Source organism: Myotis yumanensis, unplaced genomic scaffold, assembly GCF_028538775.1.
Source record: "Myotis yumanensis isolate MYYU_CA2020_CCGP unplaced genomic scaffold, mMyoYum1.0.hap1 SCAF_11, whole genome shotgun sequence".
NCBI lineage: Eukaryota > Metazoa > Chordata > Mammalia > Chiroptera > Vespertilionidae > Myotis > Myotis yumanensis.
The window spans coordinates 50,419,005-50,443,089 of NW_027223762.1; positions in this window are offsets into that span (position 1 = coordinate 50,419,005).

A 24,085-nucleotide genomic window follows, 5' to 3' on the forward strand; every position below is an offset into this window, starting at 1 on the left:
TTGAACCTTTCTTATAAGAATCCAATAAAGGGTTGAAAATATATATTTAACTCCGGCCAACATGGGCCATGTTCTACTAGTAAGTTTCTACCTATACTCAGAAGGAAGTATGATGATTAATTAGTACAGTCTATTGTGGGCCTCAGATTGATGAGCACAGCAAACACAAGTCCCCTGCATTTTCAAATCTTGGTTCCTTATCAAGGGAGACAGGTGAGTACTTAAAAGTAATAATGGAGTAAATGTTTCAATCGTGGAAATAAGATAATTAAAATGGAGGAAAAAGGAGAAAATATTTTGAGGGGAAAATTTAGACATGTTATATATACACTACCTTATTTAATACTCAAAAAAGCCCTTTGAGACCATCATCAATATTGACATTTCAAAGATGAGAAAAACCTAAACTTTAAAGAGCATTTACTCAACTAGTAAGGTCAGGGCTTGAATTCAGACCCCAGTTTAATTGGCCTCAAAACCTATGTCATCCTAATGTTTACAGGGCTTTGGGGAACAATAAATATTTTAGGGTTTGTGTTTATTGAGAATGAGGGCAAAATTGAGAATTATGCACTGAGAATAAAAATTTATGGATTTTACTAAATTTTCAGAATATGAGGCATCTGCAACCATTTCCACAATCAATCTAATAACATCTGTATCATCTCCAAAGGAAGCACTCTACCCATCAGAAATCACTACCTATTTTTCTCCAATCCTCCAGCACTGGGCAACCTCTAATCTACTTTCTACCTCTATATATGTTAATATTCTGGACTTTTTATCTAAGTGAAATCATCAAATATGTGGCCTTTCACAACTAACATGTTTCACTTAGCAAAATGTTTTCAAGGTTCATCCATGGTAGCATGTCTCAGCACTTCATCACATTTTGTAGATAACATATCATTTTATGAATATATCACATTTTTTCACCCATTCAGCAATTGATGGACATTCGGGGTGGTGTTTGCTTTTTAGTTATTATGAACATTTGTGTACAACTTGTGAGTGAGTGTGTATGTGTGTATTATGTGTGTAATGTATTTGTAAAAATACAGTTTCAATTATTTTGAGTATATAACAAGGAATGAATTTTTAGTCTTATGGTAACTCTGCTTAATCTTTTTAGAAACTATCAATATGTTTTCCGAATCATTTTACATTTCTACTAGCAGTGCACAAGGGTTCCAATTTTTCCATTTTCTTGCCAGAACTTGGATATAACCACTCTAGTGTGTGCAAAGAATTATTTCATTGTGGTCTTGACTTACATATCCCTAGTGGCTAACACTATGGAGCACCTTTTCAAATAGTTATTAAGTGTTTGTATTTCTTCCTTTGATTATAACTTACTTTTGAAGTTATGTGCAACAACATACATAAAGGACTGAGGACCATGTGTGTCTGATGTACAGTAGCCTTAAAAAGCAAACAAAAACAAAAAACACACTAGTTTCCTTAACTATGACATTTCTCCAATAATCACTTTAGGTCTTTTAAGAGTTTTTTTTAAGTTTTTAGAGTTAATAATTTATGAGAAATCACTTAAACTTTAGTAACATGTGCTTACACATAAGCTTTTTAAAATCTAATATGCTCAATTGTAAACTTTATTAACTCTATAACTTATAAACAGTAATTAAAGGTGGACATAAATATTAACTGCTCACATCTACATTCAGTTACAAATTATTTTTAGTGAAATTTTACATTACTGCCTGACAGGTAGAGATAGAACAGGGGCAATTATCATTTGCATCAAGTGCTATACCATTTTGCACATAAATTATTTAGTTCATCCCATTGATTGGTTGATTGATTGATTTGTTAATCCTCATCTGAGGATATTTTTCCATTGATTTTTAGGGTGAATGGAAGAGAGAGGGATAGACAGAGAGAAACATGGATGTGAGAGAAGCACATCTACTGATTGCCTTCTGCATGAGCCCTGCCCAGGGCCCAGGCAAGCCAGGGAGGAGCCTGCAACCAAGGTACTTGCCCTCAACCGGAATTGAACCCAGGACCCTAAGGTCCACAGCTGACACTCTATCCACTGAGCCAAACTGGCTAGGGTAGCTCATTCCTTTTGATCTTTCCAGACAGAGAATGGATACACCTTAAATAATAGTACTGCTGACATTATTTGTTTGTTTAGTATGTATCTGGTGTTATGCTAAGCTCTTTAGGTGTGAAGTTTTGAACACTAATAAGGTAGATATTATTACGTTGATTTCACAGTTGGTGGAACTGAAATTTAGAGAACTTAATTTCCTTCTTATTGCCATGCAGGCCTTAAAGAGCAGTAGTATCCTCATTCTGCAATGTATTCCTTTCTTCTAACTATCTAAATTAACTATGAGAGCACACTCCAATTTCATATAGACTTCCTTAACAATTTAATTGACAAAATCATAAAACATATTCATTCAATAAAAGCTTTATTGAATATTTTATTACTTACCACATCCCCTTATCTGCTGTGGACCAAAAAGCAAGTAAAACATCATGACTGCCACTCTGGAATAAGAAATCAACTTGCATCCTAGCTGGTTTTGCTCAGTGGATGCAGGCAAACTTTTTGACTCGAGGGCCACAATGGGTTCTTAAACTGGACCGGAGGGCCGGAACAAAAGCATGGATGGAGTGTTTGTGTGAACTAATATAAATTCAAAGTAAACAACATTACATAAAAGGGTACGGTCTTTTTTTTTTTTTTTTTAGTTTTATTCATTTCAAACTGGCCGGATCCGGCCCTCGGGCAGTAGTTTGCCCACGGCGGGCAATAGAGTGTTGGCCAATCCTCAGTAGGGGGTGTGCAGGAGGCAGCCAATCAATAATTCTCTGTCATCATTGATGTCTCTCTCTCTCTCTCTCTCTCTCTCTTCCTCTCCAAAGTCAACAAAAAATATTTTTTTTTTTAAAAAAAGAAGTCTACTTGCAAGGAATATGAACATGGAAATAAGTTATTGCTACTAGAATAAGGTGAAAGGTCAGACCCATTTTAAGCTCCAGGAAGGCAAGAAAATATGCCTGCTTTATTCAGACTCATATCGCCAGTGCTACACAGTGCCTGCCAGAAAGTGGGTGCAATAAACTCATATTGACTTGAATATGAAAAAAAAAAAAACTTCCAGTGATAAGAGAGGGGATTGATGCTGGAAAATGTAATTCAGTACAAAGGGATGGATTTGGATCCAGGAAAGGCAAGACTAGGGAAGGGCACTCTGCAACCCCTCCCCCCCCCCACCCCCCCCACCACCACCACACACACACACACACAGAGGCAGAAGCTCCACACAGTGATCCTATGCAATTTTGAGTGGCTACAGGAAGAAAAAAAAAGTCTGGATAAATAACCAGAGATGACGCCTCCAACTGCCCAGAGTCAGTTCAGGATAGTTCTTTTATGTCAGTTTTGAGGGCTTGGGTTTTATCCTTAAAACAATGGGGAATTGCAGCAGTGTTTTAAGCAGAAAACTATGAAAGATGATGTTTGTGACTTAACAAATCATCCCAGCAGTCCTGTAGAGAACAGATTAAAAATTTGAAAACCATTCAGGGAAACTGAATGCAATTGTCTTAGTCAGATCACTGTTATAAAAATGCCATGGACTGATGTCTTACACACCAAATTTATTTCTCACAGTTCAGGAAGCTGTGAAGTCCAAGATCAAGGTTCTGGCAGATCAGTTCTTGGTGAGGGCCCCTCTTCCTGGCCTGCACGTAGTCACCTTCTTGCTATAATCTCAAATCAATGAGAGAGGAAGCTCTGGTGTCTCTTCCTCTTCTAAAAAGAAAACTAATGCCATTGTGGGGCTCTATGCTCAGGACCTCATCTAACCTAATTAGCTCTCAGAGGCCCCAAGTCCTAATACTGTCACATGGGGAGATGGGGCTTCAGTTTGGGGGAGGACACATACACTATTCTCTCCATAACAGAAATGCTCTGTGCTACTTTAAATTAAGAAAGCCAAGACATATAAACTGAATTAAAGAATGATGAATTGCATAGATTTCAGACTTGTTGGTCAGATGTAAGTTTTTGTAAGGTTTGTAGCTAACTTGTTAATGCCACTAACATTTACCAAGTTAGATAATAATCAGGAATTCAATACTTTGTTTTATTTTTTTGTTTCTTCAGGGGGAAGCATTCATATGAAAAATGGTGAGCTTAACTTTAGAGCTTGAGTTTAGGCTTTTGTGTAGAAAACATAGTTACAGATGTGTAATAGAATTTACTATTTTTCTAACCAATCAATGAATAGATATGTATCTTAGCCTTAAAGTCATTTTCTTGATCAGTTTTTTCATAATATTATCCATTTTGTGATATTATATATTGAGTTGTGAAATAGGGTGAATATTTCTTTTTTTCTTTTGTTAAAATATTTTTATTGATTTTAGACAGAAAGTCGGAGGGAGATAGAAACATTAATGATGAGAAAGAATCATTGATCAGCCGTCTCCTGCACACTCCCTACTGGTATCGAGCCCGCAACCTGGGCATGTGTCCTTGACCTGGGATAGAACCTTGACCTCCTGGTTCATAGGTCGATGCTCAACCACCTAGCCACACTGGCCAGGCTTGAATATTTCTTAAAGTAAGAAAAATACATTATACCTTCTTTCTTTATTTCTAATGGTCTCTATATTAGAACAGGTTATGAATATATCTTTGGAAATGCCTGCTGCATTGAAGTGTGAACTCTTTGAATATAAATTACACTAAGATGTTAATTGGTCACATTTGTGTAATGCTTTGTGGTTACAGAACACCTTCAACATTTATCACATTTGTAATTCAGTCTTTGAAACAACCTCTGAATTAGGTGGACCAGGTGTTATTCCCTTACTGCAAAGGAAAAAAAAAACAAAATAGAACAAAACATGAGCATTGAAAATTCAAGGGTTTTATGCCATTTTAAAGGCTCAGAGCAAAGCTTTAAGACTCTGTATGTATTATTTTCCTGTGTCTGTATTATTTTCTTTACTAGCTTTTGTCTCACTAAGATTCCCGAAATGTATTTTTTTCCAATCACCCCATGGAATGTTCTTTCTTTCAGCTATTACCATTTAAAGTCCTAGTCATGCTGATTTATTAAATAATCTTTAACCTAAGATAAGATTCAAACCTGTAAGGGCAAAAGTATTGGATTTAGAGGCCAGGGTCTTCCTAACACTCTAAACACTGTAAAATGTTATGTTGTTGTTGTAGTTGTTTGGGGGGATTTTTGTTTAACATTTTAATTTAATTTTTGTTGTTGTTGTTTTCCCTTGAATAAAGCTGAGAGAGAAAACTGTTTCTTGAGAGAAGCAGGGGCATTGCATGGAGTATGACATCTGTCCAGGAGAGCTATATTCTGGCTTGCCCTACAAATTCCTTTGAGAAATAAGAATAGAACCTGTGATAATTAGACACTAGATTGATTTTTTTGGGGGGGGTCAACAACAGTATAGTAAAGAGCCTACTTTCCCATCATTTTGCCAAATCTAAATATTTTTTAAGCTCTATAATTCTGAAGCTGATAGTCAACAATTGTGTTATTGTTTTTAAAAGTTACACTATTTTCATATTATTGGACATTTTATGTCTGCAATCAAAATATTCTAAATGATGCCCAGGCCATGTATCTATGGGGATCAATCATTATTTGATGTGTATAAGCACTTCATGTACTTTTAGGACATTTTCATATAGTGGAAATGTCTATTCCCTGTGTGTGTTTTTTAATGTGTCTTTTGATTTTGTTTCTGTTTTGTACACATGAAAATTTGATATTGTAATTGATCTTTTTTTTGGCTTTCACAATATACTTTTACAAACCCAAACCAACTTTAAGATTATAAAATATGTATGTAATGTACTTGTAATACCTTTTTACTTTATTTTAAATTGTGAAGTGTGAACAATTCAACTTAATTTATTTTCTAAATGTGAGGCCTATTTTATTGAAACCAATTATTAAGTACATTTTACCACCCTATGTTATTTCATCCTGGAAGGTTATATGTGTTTTTATTGAGCCCCTTTTTTCCATCTCAACTTATATTAAGAAGATCATGGTATCTCACAAAGATTCCACCAATGCTTTATGGTTATAATTGAACAGGGGGGAAAAGCAATGATGGACACAAATTGAGCAAGAAACAACTTTGAGAAACATCCAGCCTTTTTTTAGACTGTTTCTAGAATACAGGTTTATAATAACAAGCATTAGAGTTTTTCTGGGAAACATCTCTCTTACAATGAGGCATGTAGGCTCAGAGAGTCAAAGTGACTTGACCAAGGCAAGTTCAAGTAGCATAGCTGACATCATGTTAGATATTGGAATAACTTTTTAAAATATTCTAATAAAATGACTGATTGAAGGTCTAGTATTAGAATGCAGGGAAATCTTATAAAAAAGAAAAAAGAAACCTGTAGCTTCTGACTGGCACTTATATTAAAATCTTGTAAATCTATGCAGCAGATTGAGCTCACCCAGCCCTCAACTATCAGTGTATTCCCTCAGCAACCTTCACTTATATGGGAAAATTTGACAGAGTAGTGACAACTCCATTATTCTAGGAAAGCTTCCCTCTCTGTTGTTTATCTAGTTTATTATTTTCACTTCAATTTTTCCTATTGTCAGGTAGTCAGCATTATATTTCTTTAAGTACATAGCCAGAGCCATTCAGCAGTTCTTCACATCCAGTTAACAAAATATTATTCAAGAAATAAAGTATATCCACATAAATTAATTGTCTCTTTCACTTTCTCTACATACAGTCCTTTTTTTCTTGCATAACATTTACTTGGTTTTCCCCAGTTTTCATGTCCATATGAAGCATTATTTTTTTATCCATTCTATTATTCTCCAAGGTATTCTGCTTTAATGACAATTTTTATATTCATAACTTACATAATATATTATTACTTTAATAGCAGCTCACCCAAGTAGGAACATGCATACACATGAAAACTAAAATAATAGGATGACATGATAAAACAAATTATATATATTATTGGCTGGCTCTTCCCAAAGTGAGTAAGTGAATCCACATGGATCTCATGGAGGGGTCTAATTGTTGCCTCAGGTCATGAACTCAGGCAAATATTTCCCTCAGAAACTTGGGTTAAGAAACCCTTTATATAGTGATTGGCTTGATTAAATTTATGAGAATTAACAAGAAAAAAGTTCAGAATAGCCATTTTAAAAAATTAGATAAAATAATAGAGAACCTATATAACATAAAGAATGAACAAATGTATACCAAAAAAATAAAAATGAGAAAAGATAATGGACTATCATCAAATGCAACACTGGATATTCTAGTTTTTGTCTCTGTTTATATATTATTTGTACCCTGTACATTTTTCTGAATTAAAATCATAAAAGTTATAATGCTAGAGAAAATGTTAACCAGTTTATTATATATATATATATATATATTAAGGATTTCTAGGACAAAAAAATTGAAAAAATTTCCAAAATTATTGCTTTTGAGTAATATCCAGGAGAAGGGAAAAAGACAATCTTTTACACATGTGTGTTTATACTGAAAGTAGTATTTTGCCTAACTCAACATTAGTTGGCCACTTCACAGTTGCTTTTAGATTTACCACATTTTATCAACTCTACTACTCAGTTGATTATGAAACCTAACATTAGTTAATGTATTATTTAGAATTAAAAATAGTTTGTTAATTTAACCATAACTCAATGCCTCAATAATATATCACATATCCCTACGTCTATATTATTTGAAATTTCTACAATCTATTCAAGGGGAGTTAGAAATTCCACCTACATTTAGATGCACTATTTGTCGTGTAATAATCAATTCTTCCATGTATCTCAGAAATACAATTGAATTCTGCTTCATCTACTATGGGTATCATCTTTTCTTAGGTTCTGCAAAGCACTTGATTGCTTTACAATAAAATGTGGAGACACTGTCATTGCTCCAACAACAAATTCTGTTCCACTGATATAAAATACATGTTTCTGAACCCTCTTGCATAATCAAAGACATTTCATTTTATGAATGACTCATAGTGCTCTCTTTGTGATGCCACTTTAAATGGCAATTAAACTCAACACATGTGGTAACGCTGAAGCATATAAAACAATTACATTGAAAAATGAAATCGATGACTAAGTCTGTGCATGTGCAGGCACTGAAAACAACTTCAGAACTCCCAATTGGCTGACAAAGAATGCAAACACGATTGATAATGAGACAAAAATCAATAATATGTGTGCTACTTGTGAGAGAATGAGCATCTTAAAATTAATGAAATTCAGTATATCATATTTTTTTCTCAGTCTACTGTCATCCTCAGGACTTACTCCTTTCAGTTAGAAAAGCTGGCCAATAAAAAGGAGAAAACAAGCAAACATAAAAACAAAAAGACTGTGTTTGTGCCATGCTTGGTCATAGAGTATATTTATATAAAGTACGGGATATCAATTGCTAGTGACATTATCAAGATGGTAACAGAGATCATTCCAGACTTCAGTCACTCTCGCAAGAAGACTAAATAGAAACTATACAAAGACAAAGCACCACTGTGAAAATCCCAGTGCCTGGGTGTGAAGCTGAAGTACCTGTCTGGAATACAGAGAACCAAAAGGGCCACATTAGCATGACTCAGTGATTGAGCCTCAATCTATGAACCTGGAGGCTACAGTTCAATTCCTGGTTGGGGCACATGCCCTGGTTGTGGGCTCAATCCCAGTAGGAGGTATTCAGAAGGCAGCCAATGATTCTCTCTCATCATTGATGTTTCTCTCTCTCTCTCTCTCTCTCTCCCTCTCCCTTCCTCTCTGAAATAAATTAAAAATAAAAAACAACTTTTTTTTAAGGACCACATTAAAAGGGAGGGCTGGCTTCACATCACTGCATCACCCTTCCGCCAGGCTGCCAAGGGCTGAACTGGGGAAGGGGGGTTACCCTGGGCCCAGGGTCTCTTCAGTGGTAAAAGAGAGCTCAAGGTGTATATACAGTTTTCCAAGTGTTGCAGGATGCTTCCTAAGGCCCACTTGGCTCTGCCTTATGGGGATCACTGGGGGATCTGTGGCACTCTACCACTGGGGTTCAGATAGAGATATCCAGGAGGCAGGGCTTACGTCAGCAAGTACCCAGATTTTGGCAGATAGTATAACTTTCCAAAGCATAACTCAAGCAGAGATTTCAGCAAGAAGCTCTGCCCATCACCAGAGCCAAGCTGGTGGCCCTGCCTGACCAGAAAGTTCATTTGGCATTTATTCCTTATTCGGGTTCACAGTCAATGGGCCATCCCAGCTGCAATCCATTCTACTGCTCTGCCTGGACAGGCAAGCAAATCTTTAGTCTTGTCAAATTGCTGAGCAGAGCTTTTACTCCCACTCATTCAGGAAGCCAGTCCAGAGAACTCAGGCAGCTTTGGGAATCTCCTATAAACTCACCCAGGCAGGAAGCCTAACAGTAGACCTGCTCAACTGTTGAACAACTCTGGCTGCACATAACCAATAAGACTGAACAATCATCATGGGAAAACTGGAAGTCCACCCGGTAGCTCTGCCCAGCCCCATACCAGCCTATAAACCCACCCAGTAGCGGAATCCAGCATACAAACATGACTGATTGCTGAACATAGACTGTGACCTTGTCCACGCAAGGATCCCAGCCAGTGATTCCATCTAGGTGTGGACAATTCTGTAGACCCACACAACTGCAGGATATAGCTAGAGGCTCCTCCCAACTAAAGAGCTTGGCCAGCAATCTTCCGCTGAAGCAGAGCACAGGCAGCGAACTATCAGATCATGAATCAAAGCCTGTGAACTCACCTCCAGCTTTGAGACAGAGCCTATGGCCCAACCTGAGCATGTCTAGACAGTGACACCACCTGGTAAGGGAATACAACCTGAGGCATACATGACCAGGAGTGATGGCAGATTCAAGCCTTTTATTCCCCCCAACCATCCATGCCACCCTCTGTTCACTCAGGCCAGAGAACACAGCCTACAACCTTTTCAGACCAAAGCGATTACACAGCTCATCTAGTGTCCCCATCATAATGTAGAGTAAAGCCAGCAGCCATGACCAATTAGTAAGCACGCTCAGCAGCACAGTGAACACAGAGCATAGACAGCAGCCCAACTGGCCATGGAGCCCAGCCAGTGACATACACCCTGAACTAAGAGTATGGGTGGTGGCCTCATCCAACTTGATATCCAAAAGTGAGCCCTGCTTGCCTACAGATGCTACCAGCTAATCTGTCCAAGCTAAATTGACTGATGGGGGTCTTTTTGTATCAAATTTATAATGCTTGGAAGAGGAGACCACTTAAACAAATGCACACATACAGGTGCAAGGAATCAATGACCATAAGAAATTAAATAAGCTTGATATAAATAAAGGAAACTAACAAAGTTCTAATAACTGAACTAAAGATAATGAGATTAATTTAACTTTTGCTTCCACCTATCTATTCCAGAAAAATTTAAAGCAAAGTTATCCCATTATATACTTGCTTCCAAATTCCGTAAATATTTTAAATTAAATTATATTATAAAGTGCAGATAGACGTAAAGACCATGCCTTCAAATCCTAATGCCCATACCCATACCCAAAGTGACAACTCTTATAGATTTATATCACTCTGGACCTTTAAAAATAACATTCCAGGCTTCTAAATCTCCACTGAGAAAAAAGGATTATTTTATATATTTTATATAAATTAGATCTCCTTTCTGGGACTAGATTGTTCATATCCTGTGTTCATTATTGTCTTGAGTTATTTTTCTCTTTCTTATTCATTATTCAATGCTTTTTCTGTTACAGGTATTACAAATATATTTTCTCAGTATTCCACTAGAATGGTATACTTTGTGAGTGGTAGCTTTTTTAATATATAAAAAACAGTATTTTATCATTTCCAACAGATAGAAGGACTAATACATTTAACCATCCACTTGATGTTGAAAATAATAAGAAGAGGGGGTGAGGCGTTCGGGGAGAGGTATCAGAATATATATAGCTGCTCTTGATGTAATCAAGTTTAACAATATTTCTCTTATTATACTTAATGCCTTTATATGAGTCACTCAGAAGGTCCTTTTTATCCCTTGGTCACAAATATATTCTTCTCTATTGTATTTTTACTACTATTAAGTTTAGTTTTTAAAATTATTTAAAATACCCAGTATTTATTTGTATGAGAATCTAGCATTCTTTTCCACATGAATAGAGACTTGTCTCAACACCATTTATAAAAAAGTCATTTTTTGCACAATAATTATGTCAATTTTATGATGTAATAAATCTCATAGATTTTTCTACTATATGTTCATGAATATCTATATGTCTTTCTATATATCTATATACATATACATATATACATACATATTTATATATATTTATACATACATATACATATATGTGTGTGTATGTATATGTATGTATATATATATATATATATATATATAATTAGAACTAAGATAAGAAAAACAAACAGCAAGCCATAAACGCTTGAAAGCTTAAATATTCAACTCTCAAAAAAAAAAAAGGTAGATCATGTATTCAGAGACTCAACAAACAGTGGATTGGAACAAAACTATAGACCAAATGAACCTAATAGAAATATACAGAACATTTCATCCAACAACAGCAGACTATACACTCTTCTCAAGCACACATGAAACATTTTAGGCCACAAAATAAATCTCAACAAATTTAAGAAGTAATTATATCAAGTATCTTTACCAACCACAATAAAATACAACTAAACAAACAAAAAAGCAATAATAGGAGGAAATCTGAAAAATTTACAAATGCATGGAGATTAAATAACATCCTCCTGAAATCCAGTTTATCAAAGAAGAAATTAAAAGTAAAATTTCATATATATATGGAGAGAGAGAGGGAGAGAAAGAGAGAGAGAGAAAAGTTAAAAACAGAATATGAAACCTTATGGGATGCATGAAAAGCAGTTTTGAGAGAGAAGTTTACGGTAACAGGCACATCAAGAAAAAATAAAGGTATCAAATAAACAATCTAATTTTACATCTCAAGGAACTAGTATAAGAAGAACAAAATAGCTCTACAGTTTCAGAAGGAAGTACAAAAGTTTAGAGTAGAAAGAAATGAAATAAAGAATAGAAATACATTAGAAAAGACTAACAAAACTAAGAAGCACTTTTAAAAATTATTAATAAAATTTAGAATCCTTTAACTAGACTAGCAAATAAAAATAGGGAGTGGGGACCAAATACATAAAATTATAAATGAAAGAGGAGAATTTAAAAGCAACACGGAAAAACAAAGGAACATAAGAAACTATTATGAACAATTCTATGTCAAGAAATAAACAATATAGAAGAAATTGATAAATTCCTAGGAACATACCAAGAGTAAATCATGAAGACATAGAAATCTGAACAGATCAATGCATAGTAAAGAGAAGAAACAACTAAAAACCTCCAAAAAAAGAAAAGCCCAGACAGATGGTTTCAGTGGTAATTTCTACAAAACACCTAAAGAACGAATGCTAATTTTTCTCAGCTTCTTATAAAAAAATTGAAAAGGAGGGAACAGTTCCAAAGTCATTTTACAAGGCCAGCACTACTGTTATTCCAAAGCCAAAAAATAGGACTTTACAAAAAAGAAAACTGCAGATCAATATTCCTAATCAATATAGATAAAAACATTCTCAACAAAAACTAGAAAACTAAATTCAATAGGACATTAAAAGGATTATACATCATGATCAAGTAGAAATTATTCCTGACATACAAAGATAGTTCATCATATGCAAATCAATAAACATGATAAATCACATTAATAGAATAAAAGATAAACATCATATCATTTCAATAGCTGCAGAAAAAAAATTTGACAAAATTTAATATCCTTTTAGGGTAAAACTCGCAACAAATTGGGAATAGAAGGAATATAGTTAACATAAGAAAGTCCATTTGTGACAAGTACATAGCTTACAACACACTTCACAGTGAAAGGTTGAAAACTTTTTCTCTAAGATCAGGAATAAAGCAAGAGTACCCACTCTCACTACTCCTATTTGACATAGTACTGGAATTCCTAGCAAGAGCACTCAGGCAAGATTAAGAAATTAAAGGCATCTAAGTAGGCAAAACAAAGTAGAGATTAAAAATGACAGCAGAGTAAGTGGATGCTGCACTGACATGCTCTCAGGAACAAACTGGTATTACAACTAAAATACAGAAAAAATCTTCTTGAATAATCAACCAAAAACTCGCAGAAGAGAACCCTGACACCCAGGGAACCACATGGAGACTGGTAGGAGGGGCGGATGCGCAAAAGGGCTCTCGGGGTGCCCACAGACAGCAACTGAAGTCCTGGAGAGATATCTCAGCTGTGGGGGTTGTCACTGAGAACTCTGGGTTCTAATCCCCAAGCTGGGCCCCCCAACAGAGAGCACCAGAATTGAGGAGGGTACCCACATAATATCTGGCTGTGAAAAGCAGCAGGGTGCTATCTGCCAGAGAGTAACAGCTGAAAAATCAGGCACCCTCTTAAAAGGCCAATGCACAAAATTCCCTGTGGAGCCAGCCAACTTGTGCTTTGGCAGAGGGAGGGTGAAGTGGACTGGAGCTATGATAGCAGAAGCCAGGACTGGGGACTCGGGGGATAGAGCTCAGAAGACAGGCACCCTAAGACATAGAAAACCCCAAAGACTTCATCAAAAAAATTATTAGACTTAATGAATTTGGCAATGTAGCAGGATAAAAAATTAACACCCAGAAATCTATGGATTTTTTATATACCAATAATGATCTCACAGAAAGAGAAACTAAAAAAAGAAATCCCATTTACATTGCAACAAAAAATCAAGATACCTAAGAATAAACTTAACCGAGGAGATAAAAGACCTGTACTCGAAAACCTACAGGACATTGAAAAAAAGAGATACCAATGGAATATTTCACAGACCTAGAACAAACACTCCAAAAATTCATATGGAATAAAAAAAGACCCCCAATAGCCACAGCAATCCTGAGAAAGAATAACAAAGTTGGAGGGATCATAATACCAGATATCAAGCTGTATTACCAAGCTACGGTTCTCAAAACTGCCTGGTACTGGCACAAGAACAGAAATATAGATCAATGGAACAAACAGAGAACCTAAAAGGTGACCTAAGCCATGATGCTCAATTAATATTTGACAAAGGAGGCAAAAGCATACAATGGAGTCAAGATAGTCTTTTCAATAAATGGTACTAGAAAAAATGGACAGATACATGCAAAAAAACAAACAAAAACTAAAAGTAGACCACCAACTTACACCATACACAAAAATAAACTTAAAATGGATAAAGGACTTAAATGTAAGATGAGCAACCATAAAAATCTTAGAAGAATCCATAAGATGAGCAACCATAAAAATCTTAGAAGAATCCATAGGCAGAAAAATATCAGACATAGCAATATGTTATAGCAATATCTTTACTTATACAGCTCCTAAGGCAATGAAACTAAGGATAAAATAAACAAATGGGACTACATCAAAATAAAAAGCTTCTGCACAGCAAAGAAACCATCAATAGAACAAGAAATTCCACTGCATGGGGGAACATATTTGCCAATGATAAGGGTTTAATCTCCAAAATTTACAGGGAACTCATAGAACTTAACAAAAGGAAGATAAACAATCCAATTAAAAAAGTGGACAAAGGACTCAATAGATACTTTTCACAAGAGGACCTACAGAAGGCCAAGAGACACATGAAAACATGCTCAAAGTCACTAATCATCTGAGAGATGCAAATCAAAACAACAATGTAAAAGATCTATACACTAAAAGCTCAAAGATATTGATTAAAGAAATTGAAGAAGACACAAATAAATAGAAAGGTATCCCTTGGGGAGTGGTTTTGACATGTTTATATTTTTAAATGGTTGAAAATGGCAATATAACACAATATTTTGTGATTATAAATTTTACCAAATTTAAATTTTAGTGTTAATAAATAAACTTTTGTTGGAACCTTTATTGCCCATGACTCCTTTGAGACTACACAGCAGAGTTGAGTTGCTGCAATTAGGAGCATATGACTTTGAAAACTTAAACTGACCCTTTCTAGAAAAAGTGTTTTGACATCTGCTATATGTCAATTTCTTATGTCCTTTGTTGATTTGATCCAAATAACATTGTATCTATATAATAGTGTGGAGCTTTTCTTTTTTCTTTTAATTTTGTTTCACACTTTCTCTTTTAAATTAGGGAAACTACCCTCTTTATACTTAATTGTATTTAATTTTGGTCATTTCAGTACAGTGAAGTATGTCAATGTGTTATTTTCTCTCTCCTTTTTTTGGAACTCACTCTTGTAATTTTCAAAATAGATGAAAATTACCATAATCACTTCCTCTTTGACCCAGATAATATGTACAAGAGCTTTTATCTTTTGGGTATTTCAGATGGTTTGATTTTTTTTTATTCTTTTGTTATTAATGTTACATTGTTTTCACTGAATTCTGATGATGTGGTGTGCATTATTTCTAGCCTTTTAAAAGTAATATATGGTCCTTTCTTGAAAATATCTCAGGAATTTGGAAAAATAAATACAATGTTAGATTTACATATTTATTATATGCACTCATTATAATGACCAAGCATGTTTAATCCTTAATTTTTTGCTTATTTCATCTCTGAAAGGTGGGAGGTGTGACCTTAATGTTTTTGAGTAAACTTATTTTAATAACAGAAGTTTAAATACATAAATTGTTTTAAAAATTATTCAGCATATATTTTAGGATATTCTAATCTTCACTAGATAAAAAGGGAGAGCCCCTGCTTCCATGAAGGCCTCATGATAGGAATTATTTTAAGAAAACCAAAACAAAGTAAGAAAAAGGCAACTATATATAATCTTTATTGTTGAAAGTATTACATATGTCCTTTTCCCCCCCCCATTGACCCCTTCTACTCTTCCTCCCCCCACCCCCAGGCTTCTACCACCCTATTTTCTGTGTCCATGTGAAACGGGAATTTTAAGGGTAAGATAGAACAGGTTTAGGAAGTTTTAGAAATTTTGGAAATTAAGGTGACCATGGAGGAAAGCACAAGGCTGCAGAGCAGCAGAAGGTATATTTCCATAGAATAGGGAAGCTGAAAAGCTGCAACACGTACATTTCCATAGAATAAGGGAGCTGGGAGCAGCAAAAGGTCTATATTTATAAAATAAAGAGAAGGAAGCCCTTCATCCAGAAGGAGAAGAAAGCCCAAAGGGAACAGGAAAACAATAAGGAAGGAGGGAGATGGGGGAGAACCTCACATGTCCCATGTGAGGTTCAACCTTTGAGCCCAGGAGTTACTATAGTAACCAGTCTAAGGGAAGATTGACCAATCAGAGTGGATATCAAGGCACCAGGATCTGCAGCCTTTATAAGCCATAGGGAAAAGGAACTCAGTGGGCCTCTTCCCCCTCCCTACATGGGAGTCAGTTCTATGGGACTCCTTTCTTCTCCCCATGTGGGAGTCTGTACTTCTTCAATAAATCTCTACCTTTGCTATACCACCTTCTGTCTGTGGATTCATTCTTCAGTTCCGGCGGACAAAGAATCCAGGTTCCAGTCCAAAAAGTCATATCACATGGGTTATGCATATCTGCATACAAGTTCTTTGGTTGGTCTCTTCCCACCCACCCACCCACCCACCACCACCTTCCCTTTGAGATTTGACAGTCTGTTCCATGCATCTATTTCTCTTGATATATTTTGTTCACCCGTTTATTTTGTTCATTAGATTTCACATATGAGCGAGATCATGTAATACTTGTCTTTCTCTGACTGACTTAGTCCACTTAGCATGCTACCCTCCAGGTCCCTCCATCATTTGCACTATATTTTCATAGGCTTGTTTGACATTTCAGTTGGTGGTTGGTGTCCTTTCCTATTTCTCAATGCCGTTAAAGAATCTCTCATCTATGTATATACTGCACTTGACATTTCAGTAAGAATATTTGAGGGAGGACAACTTAGTTGGACATGACATCTATTTTTTTTAATTCTCAATGATTTTTATTGTAGAGACACAGATGGCTTCCCTCTGATTTGGGTATGTACTGATGAAGGGAGAATGGCAGTATGATTCTAGTAATTTTTAAATATGTGTGACATTTATCAATCAAATATGGAGTTCACATGCATTTTTAAAATAGCAATTAAAATATGCTAGGAGTCTCAGAGGGAAGGCAGGTCTGGATGGGAAAAGATTAACCAAAGAGTTTGTATGCATAACCCCTGGACACAGACAATAGGGTGGTGAAGGTCTGGGGTGGAGGGCAGGGGCAGGCTAGAAAGGGCCAATGGGGGAAAAGAGGATACGTATGTAATACTTTCAACAATAAAGATTTAAATACAAATAAAAATATTTTAGATATATTTTAAATATTCTGATAAAGTCTAGTGCATGCATGGATTTATAAACTTCTTGCAATTTATGACTCCTCCCCAGGACATTTGGGTAAAAACCATGGCTTTAGGGAATGTGACTTCCAATTTGGAATTTCAATAGGACTTATTATCGGAATTAATTCTTAATCCCTAGGCTATTGAAAATTAGCACTTTAATGTTTAAATGGTTCATAGAATGAATTACCTTTTCAACAGCTAAATGTTACCCTAGGGGTGTAAAATATTTACCATAGTTTACTAAATTATTTATGTTTTACCCTTAAAAAAACTCTATGTTTGAAAGGGGATATATATGTTGTTATTAAATATTGGGGAAACAGCAGTAAAAAAAAAATGAATACTACTCTATTGTTCTTGCAGGCAGAGTTTGTAATCTTTGTAGACAATTCTATGAAATTGGATCTGATTTACATCCCCCTTAACCTGGATAAAATAAGGATAATTTTGGTGTTGAGGGCAATTCTACTACTTAGGATAAGTGTCAAGAGAGCTCATATATTAGTTATGTTAGCTGTAAATAATAGAAAGCACTAAATCAAAAGTGGGTTAAGCAAAAAAAGGAGTTTATTTTTGTCATCCTGAGCTAATCAGTTTAGTTGATGGGATGGGTTTCTTCCACTTTAGGGACTTTAATGATCCGAATTTAATCAGAGATGCAGAAACACTATCCATTTTGATCAAGGACTATAGGATAAGAATTAGATATCATACAATTTTGGAATGAGATAGGAAGTAGATGTTCAGAAAAGATTTGGGGAATCATAGATTTTCCCTCAAACCAGACAATCTGAGAAGCAAAGCTTGTCCAGAGGCTAAAATAGTCCTAAAAAAGAAAAAATAAATAAAAAGCTTGTGGAATGGTCTATAGAAAACTTTGTTTCTGTGTAGCTGCCATCTACTGCCAAGCTTCCCCCTAGAGGACCTGGAGCCTCTGTGAAGGACAGCATCTGTGAAGAAGATCTGGACACAGAGCAGAAGATAGTGGGGCAGAAACCCAATGGTACCTCTGCAAGCCTGGCAGAACAACTGACCATGGTCACCATAAGAGAGTTATGGATTACTTCTACCTGAATTCAGTCTCCAAATGTCTCACCAATTCTTCATTTTATAAGCTCTCACTCGAAACCTTACAGAAAAGATGATTCTTGGACAATAAACTAAGCCAAAATTGTCCAAACTACCAGAAGTATAAAAGCCCAGCCAGGTACTCATTTGGATGAAAAGGAGTCACTTTAGCAAGTGGTCCACATAGGTTCAATATTGGGAGGGGACTTTGAGAATTAAGATTAGGAAGGCAAAATGGTAAAAGTTGTGTGAGATTTTAGCAAAAAGGAGGAAGTGTTGAATATATGTGAGAGGTAAAATATGGCTGGAGAAAATGTTGAATAGCATTATAACATTTGTAAATCACTTTACAAGGTTTAGAGATTCCTGGTTTGCCTTCCCTCTTTGATATTTATTTTACATTAAAGAAAATAAAACCAACACCCTGAATTCAGTACTGCTTTCTCTACTTCAGACCCATAAGCTATCTGGATATGTTTGGGGAATGAGCACTGAAGTGTGTATTGGGCAGTGATGGAGTATATGCACCTAATGCATTTGGCAAGTGCTCTGAGGGAAATTACTTTGTTCTTATTCAGACAGATACTATCATGCTCTTCCTAAATAAAATGCCTATAACCAGTCATTTTTGTGTGATGAAGAGAGATGGTCTGTACTGAATAAGAAGCAAACATCTTTGAGATTTAAGATGATGGTTAAGCTCTGAATAAACACATATTGATGCAATTTTTCCTGGTAGCGCAGGTTAATTTTGCATTCATAGAACTAATTGTATTCATACCTATCCAAGGATGCTGCATGATTAGAAAAATGCCTAAGGATCCTAGGAGTGGAGGGACAAGAGCTTGCAATTCATGAATGAAGGCTAGAAAAAGCAGGTTCTCATAAGAAAAGCCAGCCAAAGAAATTACCTCTAGTGAAGCTGCCTTCTTTCCCAGTCATCTGGCAGTATTCAATATTGCACTTTCATAAGAATACCTATAAGGTAGACAGGATTAAGCTTCTCCCTATGAATTTTAAGAAACAAATATACAATTTAAACACTACCTAGCTTTGTGCCGGAACTTCTAGTTGGCTCACAATGTCTTGTTTCCCCTTCTTTAATAGAAAAAGAGCCCCGGATTTGATAGCTGGCCCATGTATGCCTGAAGACTACATTTTCCCGTTTCCCTTAGAGCTAGGTTTGGCCATGCTACTAAGTTCACATTTTGGCTAAGAAAATGAAAGCAGAAGTGGTGAGGACAATTTTCAGCATGTGCTGGCTAAGGGAGATGGACTCTTTTTTAAAAAAAAAAAAAAATTTATTGTTTAAGGTATTGCAAATAGTAGTACATATATCTCCTTTTTATTTTTCCCCACTGACCTACTCCTGGCCTCCCCTACGCCCTGACAATTGCCCTCGTCCCCCCACCCCCAGTGTCTTGCATCTGTTGGTTGTGCTTATATGCATGCATACAAGTCCTTCGGTTGATCTCTTACCTCCCCCTCTTCCCAAACCTCCCCTACCTTCCTGCTGTAGTTTGACAGTACTCTTTTTACTTCATTTCACCTTCTGGTTAGATGCAAAGGCAGTTATCTTAGACCAAGAGATTATGTGAAGAATGACTGTCAATCATACAGGTAATCCTAATTTAAGGAGAGCTAGTTTCTGTGGTGGATGGACACAAATACATTACCACTGCTCCCATCCATAGGTGAAATGGATTTCTCATCTCCTGGAGTATGTGGGCTGGTCCTATACTTTCCTATAACCAAGTCAATGTAGTTAAAGTGATTATAAAATGTATAAAAGGATTGGAAGTGTTAGCTTTTGAAATTTTGTGAATCTCCTTTTGGAAGCCAGTTTTCAACCACAACAAGACATGTCACAATTAAAATGCCAAGACAAAGAGAGAATTTTAGAGAAAAACAGTTAGTTACCTACAAAGGAACACCCATACTATTATCAGCTGATTTCTCAACAGAAACTTTGCAGGCCAAAAGGAAGTGCAAGGACCTACAACCAAGATTACTTTACTCAGCAAAGCTATAATTTAGAATTGAAGGTCAGATAAAGAGCTTCACAGACAAAAAAAGCTAAAGGAGTTCATTACCACAAAACCAGTATTATATGAAATGCTGAAAGAGAAGAAGAAGAAGAAGAAGAAGAAGAAGAAGAAGAAGAAGAAGAAGAAGAAGAATAATTCTCTTTTTTAATTAAAAAAAAGAAATATGCAGACCAAAAAAAATATCAGTACACATGTCCCTAACTACTTTAACATACATATCATAAACAACTGTTTGGGGTGTAAAATTTATATACATAATAAAATGTCCTTTTCTTTCTGGTTTTAAAAAAAGAATGATTCCCTGATTTAGAAGTTTTTTTTTCACAATTATGGGGGAAATAATATTACACATAGTTGTTACAAAAAAGGTGTAAATTAACCTTTGATTTTTCTGTTAGTCAAAATTTAAAAAAAGCTTTTTTACACACTGCTCATTGTTAATAAAGAAGTTTGTATCAAAAAAGAAGAAAAATATGGCAATAAATACATATCTATTAACAATTGAACCTAAAAGTCAAAATAAACAAATAAGGAATCTAATGAACAATGAAATTGTTCTCAATCAAGTTTCTCAATAATGAAATTCTCCTCAATCAATTTTTAGGTTGATCAGACCTGTTCCACCATAGATAATGACAGGAACCCTTTCTTTCCCCCTCTTGACCTCAGATTTCAGGTCTCTTCTCCTTCTTGACTAACTTGTTTTGATTCAAGAAACTATAAAACTTAATACCCCAATCCAGATATAAGGCACTCAATAATTTTTGTTTTTTACAAAAGCATAAATGATTATACTGTTAATTTTAGTAGCTTATAATTTAAAACTTAATTCAAACACATTTTAAAGATTGAATTGGGAATTTTAAATGGATGCTTTTAGTGTTACGAATTTCATGGTTTTTATTGAGTATACGCCCATTTATTTAATTACTGAGGAGCAAATGTATTGAACACGTTAACCTTTGTAATGATCCTGACATTTACTGCAGAAATGGCCAAAATATAATATTCTGATATCTATATTGCATGTGTCTCAAAGCTTTAAAATTATTCTGTTTTATCTTTAACATTTGATTAAAATTTGCACAGTATTATTTTGATAATGCTGTGGTTATTTTAGTCTTTCCAATTGCATTTTTTTTTCATCTTATAAATTATTATGATCCTTTGCGTTTTCTGGTGTCTCAATAATTCTGAACCATTCAAAGTACAATCTTTCCAGGCAAGTAACTTTTCTATCCACTCAAGGGAGAACCAAGATTATTAAGGTATCAATAGTGATTTTCTCCCTCACTCTATAGGAGGTAAGAAAACATCATATCAAGAGAAAAGACACATATATCAAGTTAATGCTCAACAATGTATCACAGTGAAATGTGACTAGTGGGTCTTCAAAGAAAGAATATCCACATTTTAAAAATGAAATTCTTATTATGATATTTAATGGCCCAGTTTCAAGTTCTGTTCCTCTGATTCAAAATGCCCTCCTATGTCTTCTTCATTGAAATTAAAAAATATATATTTCAAGAAAATTATTCAAGTGACATTTAAGATTCAGCTCCTATATGAAATACTTCCTATGTAACATGACTGAATAATTTTCCTTTGTGTAGACATAAGAATAATGGCATTTAAAAGTTGACAGGGACTGTTGAGACACAATAATTGTGCTACTCTGATTCTGATTTCAGACTTGCAGACTTGCACCTCACATTACATTTGCTTGTTGTGGACTGAGCACCAAGTGATAATAGAATTTCTGTGTAATTTATATATCTCGCAGAGCCAACCAGTCTCCAAATCTTGCCAAGAAGCACTCATTTGCAAGTACTGGTGCCCTCACCTTCCTTGCTGCTTGGCTTCCAAGCCTCCGGATCAAATTCTCAAAAGTTATTTTAATGTAACTTTATGTCACGCTGTTTGCTTCCTTTAAATCCACTTTGGTTCCCCAATAGTCAGCACTTCTACAGCCTTAGGCAATATATTTTCCTAAAAGAGAACAATAGCCAACATTTTCTAAGCCTTTTGTGAGCACCTCATGACTATAAATTCATTATAATGGAGTAAGTGAACTCCTGCATGTTGTGTCCATATATACCCTCCCAAAATATAAATGTGCTGATTAACACATAATACAAATGCTTTATGTCCCAAATAGCCACCCAGAGGAAAGAATGGGCATGGATTATTGCTCAGCATTATGCAAGGGGAAAGAGGCATGCGTGTATAATTAAAAAGCTGCAAATGTCACTGACTTTGTAGTCAGGAGGCTCCTTAAAAAAAATTCAAGCAGTTGTGTATTTTGTGACCTTGTCTACCTGCCAAAATAGAGAGGATTCAGAAAGAAACTGCTGAGTTGAGACAGAAAACGGATTTTAGGCACAGTGATTTCTTTCTGGCACAGAAAGATCAATGCAATACAATTTTAGGGGTGTGAAATGGACACTATTCCAATTTTGTCTATTTTACTCTTATTGTACTATATTCTGAGAAGATTGTTAAGAAGGGCAAAAATCTGAGAGCTGAGTCCTTTTTACAGTGAGACATCTGAGTATAGTGGCTCAAAGAGCAGGCATATAGGAGCCATACCAGATAGGGTCAAATTTCAGCTCCACTGCTTCCTAACTGTACAGTCTTAGGAAGATAGTTAATGTCCTGGTAACTCATTTTCCTCATGTTTAAATTAGATATCATAATTTAAAATTAAAAAATCCTACCTTCTAGGATTTTTGTGAAAATAAAATAAGTTAATATATGCAAAAGTCTTAGAAAAGTGTCAGACGTGTAGTAACTATATGTGTGTTAGCTACTATTAGTCAGTGTGGCCCTGCCCACCCTGGGGATCTCTGTCCTGCAATATCTATATGCACCTGTACTCTCTTACATTTTCTTCATAAAAACTTTCTCTAAATCTTTTTGCACATTAAAGGGAGGAAACCAAGTAAAGAATTAGTACTTTTCAGCACCATATGTGACAGGCATTATACTAGGTGAGTTAAATACTATACTTGTGAAAGCAATTATTATAATATTTTCTTACATATGGATGATGCCATTCCCTTTACAGGTGAAGAAACTGAAGTTTGGAGAAGGGGAGTGCTTAGACCAGCGTCCATGCTGCGTTTCATTTTCCCCTCAAAAAAACATTTATCAAATTATAAATTTAACTTAATATTTTTAAGATATTTTCATAAAGCCATCTTGGTTGATTGTTTCAAAAAACTTAAGGTAGATACTGTTAATATATCATAATAGAGGAAGTATAATTCCCTTATATAGACAGTAAATTGCAGAAAAAATGCAAAAGTATCTTAATTGTTTTGATGATTTTCATCCAAGTCTTTTCTATTGACAGACAGGACTCAAGTACTAACCTTTTTCTAGAAGAATGTTCATTTTAGCAAGTAGCTCAGGCTCATGGTATAAAAGTCCACTCGAGAAGTGTTGAGCAGCAGTCAGTGGGAGCTGGCATATGAGAAGGAGAATTAGCCTCAGCACTGCCATCAGGTCCCACAGCCCACTTCCTGCCCCAGCTCTGCATTG